At 44.3% G+C, this 4,921-nt stretch overlaps 1 pseudogene; it reads left to right on the forward strand.

Annotated features, from left to right (window-relative positions):
- The first annotated feature begins 1,005 nt into the window (after positions 1–1,005).
- On the forward strand, positions 1,006–2,910 carry LOC101682144 (annotated as a pseudogene).
- The last annotated feature ends 2,011 nt before the right edge of the window (positions 2,911–4,921 follow it).

Here is a 4,921-nt window from a genome sequence, read left to right on the forward strand (position 1 = left end):
TCTTGTCAGAATCGAGGCCAACCAAAAACACTTTTTAAGTCACACTTTTAGAGTATTTTGTGAATTATTATACCACCCCATCTCAAAGTTTATCAGTCATAATCCAAGTTTATTTTGATGATCTTAAGAAAACCTATTTTTACTAAAACATATGTATCAGCAGCAGTATAGAGCACTGAGGGAAGGCTCGGGTCACATGGTCCCTTGGAGACCAGGCTGAGGGAAGTCTACCATCTTCAACATGTGGCTTTCTGGTTGCCCGCATTGGCATCCAGCCAGAAGGTGCGAGTGGCATGTGACACGGTCGATTTTTTTTTTTTTTAAGATTTTATTTATTTATTTAGTCAGAGAGCACAAGCAGGCAGAGAGGCAGGCAGAGAGAGAGGGGGAAGCAGGCTCCCCGCTGAGCAGAGAGCCCGATGGGGGGCTCCATCCCAGGACCCTGAGATCACGACCTGAGCCGAAGGCAGCGGCTTAACCCACTGAGCCACCCAGGTGCCCCTGACACGGTCAATTTTGATGGGCTGGGCGTGAAAGTGGGAAATGACCTTTCCATCTACATTTTGTTGACCAGAATGGAGTCGTATAACTACGCCTACTGTAAGGGTCTGAGCCTCTGTTGCAGTTCACCAGTGACCACCCAGAGATAGTGATGGGGTTGGTGCACAGCTGGTCATCTCTGCCACAGTGGGGCCAGCATCTCCTCTTTTTAAAAAATGAACCTACCTACCTTAGCTCTACCCAAATGTGATATACTAGGGATGTTGGTTTTAAGAATAAAAGGAGATTTTGCTTTTAATACGATGGGTCTAGAAGGATGAAATATTTTGTTGTTCGATTGATAATGTAAGTTTATGGGATTGGTAATATGAGTCCCAAAGGAGGGGCGTAAGCTTTCAAGATGGCGGTGGCTGGCTGGCTGACCAGTACACAGAGGTGAAGGCCCCTACGAGGGTTTTTCTGGTTTTTGTTTTAATGAACAAGTGAACCATACAAATGGTCAAGATGGGATGGAGATCGACATCATCCACCAAGAGTGGAAAATGTTTGAACCCCACAGACCAAGCCCAAAAAGAAGCCCAGAAGAGAGAATTAAAGAAGAACGAAAAACCAGTACATGATGGTACGAGCTGCAGTTCTGAAGATGAAGGATCTTAAGAAGATTATCCAGGACATGGAGAAATTGGAGGAAATGGAGTTTAACCCGGTTCAGCAACCACAGTTAAATGAGGAGGTGCTGAAAGACAAGCGTAAAAAGCTGCATGAAACCTTTGAACGTAACCTACGACTCTTTGAAAAAGACAGTCCGGGTATTTACAAAGAGCTGAAAAAGCTAGAAGTAGAATATGAACAGAAAAGGGCTCAACTTAGCTGATATTTTGACACTGTCAAGAATGCTCAGCGTGTGGAAGTGGAGAGCTTTCCCTTGCCAGATATGCCACATGCTCCTTCCGACATCTTAATCCAGGACAGGCCTGGTGCCCAGCCACCCTCCATCCTTAAAAAGACTTCATCCATGTTTGCTGTGCCATGTTTGCCCCCTGGCAGAAAACCTCCTGGTCCCACCACCTCCTAAAGCCTTGCAAATATATGGCTGTAAATTGGGCTTTGCCCTAGATCTTCCCCCTCGTAGGCAGGATGAAGACTTGTTATATAGCCCAGAACTTGCTCATCGGGGTCATGATGATGATGTTTCCAGCTCCAGTGAAGATGATGGGTATCCTGAGGACATGGATCAAGATAAGCATGATGACAATACTGATGACAGTGACACTGACAGATCAGATGGAGAACGTGAAGGGGATGACCTTGTGGATGTGATGATAATGAGAGAGACAACAACGAAGGAAAAAAGTCAGGTCTGAGTGTGAGATTTGCAGATATGCCTGGAAAATCAGGAAGAAAAAGAAGAACATGAAGGAACTGACTCCCCTTCAAGCTGTGATGCTTTGAAGGGCAGGTCAGGAAATCCCCGAGTAGGGACGAGAAGTAGAAGAATTTTCAGAGGATGATGACAAAGATGATTCTGATGATTCTGAAGCAGAAGAGCAATCACAAAAACAGCATAAAGAGGAATCTCCTTCTGATGGCACATCTACTGCTCCTTCACAGCAGCAACCCCCACCCCCCAGTCTGTTCCCTCCTCCTCAGATTCAAGCACCTCCCATGCTGGGACTGCCTCCTCTTGGACCACCCCTGGCTCCACCCTCAACCTCCCACGGGCCTTACTCCTGGACCACCTCTAGGAGCTCCTCCATTCCTGAGACTGCCTGAAATGTCGGGACTCTGAGGACCTTTACCCCCCAACTTTTGCCTCTAGGCCCACCACCAGGCCGATCTCATGGCCCTCCCCCAGGTTCACCTCCAGGTCTGCCTCCTGGCCCTCCTCCTCGGGGACCCCCACCAAGGCTCCTTGGTGCATCTCCCTGCTCCTTCAGGTATCCCTCCTCCTCGTCCTGGCATGATGCACCCACCTTTGATGCCTCCACTTGGACCTGCCCCATCTAGGCTTTTCCCACCAGCTCTGTTGCCAAACCCAGGGGTTTTATGTGCTCCACCCAACTTGATTCAGCGACCCAAGGTGGATGATACAAGTGCAGCCTCCATTGAGAAGAAAGCACCAGCAACTGTCAGTGCCAAGCCACAGATGACTAATCCCAAGGCAGAGATCCCTCAATTCGTGCCCACTGCATTGAGGGTATGTCGGAAGGATAAAGGGGCCACTGCTGCTCCCCAAAGAAAGTCACAGGATGATTCTGCTGTGCCTCTTGCCAAAGAAGCTCCCAAGTCTGGTCCATCTGTTCCTGTCTCAGTGCAGACTAAGGATGATGTTTATGAAGCTTTCATGAAAGAGATGGAAGGGCTCCTGTAGCAGCTTTTAATGCCAGAGCAGGTTTCTGTTCATATCAGTGGTTGGTGGGGAAAGAGGCTCTTACTAAACTTAGTGAAAGAGCGACTTTCACTGTCAGGGTATTTTTAAATTTCAGTTCAAGGAATATCCTAAGGTTTAGAATTTCTTGCATATAAGAGAGGATTATTTCATTCAGAATAGATGGGTTATTGAAGCAGTGCTGCTAATATACATTCCCTTTCATACCACCGTGTTCATCCTGTTTGTTCCCCTTCTCCAATTCTTTGGAAACTTGTGATCAGGGGGATCTTTGTTACTTACTTGTTTTGATTTTTTTCTTGTGTGCAGTGGGCACTGGAGTAGAGATTTCCGAAAAAACAGTTTATTTTACCCCAGCTTGCCTTTTGTGTTTGAGTTATTTTAATATTTTCTTATAAATATTTTGTAATATTTTAGTGAAATGGATTGCAGTGTCATCTCCTAATATAAAGCAAGATATGTGGGAAGAAAATGTACAATTCTTTGATTAAAATTATTTCCCACTCACCTAAAAAAAAAAAAATGAGTCCCAAACAGGGATAGATAGCGTGGATTGTTACCTGATGCCAATGTACAGAGGAGTAAGAAGTCAAGCAGAAGTGATACCCGGTAGGGTTGGTGACAAATTGTCCAGTTCTAGAAGGCGAGCGCTAAGACAATATTCTCCAACCCTCTTTGAAGTTAAGATGATCATTGATTTGGTTTGACCTATGAAAGGTGAGCAGAATTGTGTCACAAGCTGTCATGTTTCCTCCCCTCTGCTGTGGGAAACTTGAAGAACTTGAGCCCATGTTGAGATGTCAACACGGCCCCTGAAAGGCTGGGACCAGCTGAACTCCCCAGTTTACTCATGTTGAGCTTGCATATGGGCAGGAAATGCGCTATTGGTGGGTCAAGTTACTGAAATCTTGCTGTTGTTTATAACCAAAATCCAGCCTACTATGTTCTGACTCCCATGTTGGGTAAAGGTTCTCTTTGAAGAAACAGGCTGACGTAATATTCTGGATCAGATTTTAGAAGGTTAAATTTCACTCTAGGGAATTTGAAATGCAAAGCTGTTTTGGGTGAAAGATTGTAATGATATCAACTTGAAGTGGTATAAACCCTTCCTATGTATTCATTAAGATACAATAGCCATCTTGAAAATACTTCAAAAGTGATGCTATAAACTTCTTTATTATAAAGAATACCACAGAAAGAGCATTTTATCTAATGCTTTTAAAGTACACAATTATAGAAAAATAACCTCTAACTTCTTTTTCCAGCAGTTTTTTTTCCCCCAGCAGTTTTTAAAAGAGATCTTACTTTCAGAGTTGTAGATGTAGAGTTTATTAAGTAAATTATATATTAATTTTTTTTTGTCTTTGTTCATAAAACTGTTCCCCTTTTTCTTCAGGGATTTTTGTGTGGCTTTTCTTAGAACTTATTCCTTTTTAATTTTTTTTAAGATTTTAAAATTTATTTTAGAGAGAGAAAAAGAGAGAGAGCGCGTGTAAGCATGCATGCAAGCAGAGGGGAGGGACGGAGTTGGAGAGAAATTGCCAAGCAGACTCCTGACTGAGCACAGAGCCCACGCTCTGTCTCATGTCCCTGAGATCATGACTGGAGCCAAAAGCAACAGCCGGACGCTTAACTGACTGAAACACCCAGGCGCCCCAAAACTTACTCCTTCTTGTGGTATTGAAATGACTGGAATTAATACCAGAGGCTCTTCTCCTCCTTTTATTTCCTCAGTTCTGCTTTAAAAATTCTATGATTACCATATTTAAATTGCGGCATCAGTGTATATTATCACTAGTGCCAATACTCACGTGGAAACCTTATTATCCTCTGCCCCAATATGCCTCATGATGAATAAAGGCGAGGGTAGTGCTACACCATACACCTCAGCGTGAGACAACAGGCTGTGAGTCTTTCCTACTTTACAGTACGGCAGGAAGTTCAAAACTTGGTGGGCAACAAGACAGACCACGCTAGCATTTCCCAAATGCCAGGCTTTGCTCTGGCTATGTCAGAGCCCTCTGGGAAACT

The sequence above is a fragment of the Mustela putorius genome, unplaced genomic scaffold (genome assembly GCF_011764305.1).
Source record: "Mustela putorius furo isolate JIRA1106 unplaced genomic scaffold, ASM1176430v1.1 tig00003845_pilon_pilon_pilon, whole genome shotgun sequence".
Classification (NCBI taxonomy): domain Eukaryota; kingdom Metazoa; phylum Chordata; class Mammalia; order Carnivora; family Mustelidae; genus Mustela; species Mustela putorius.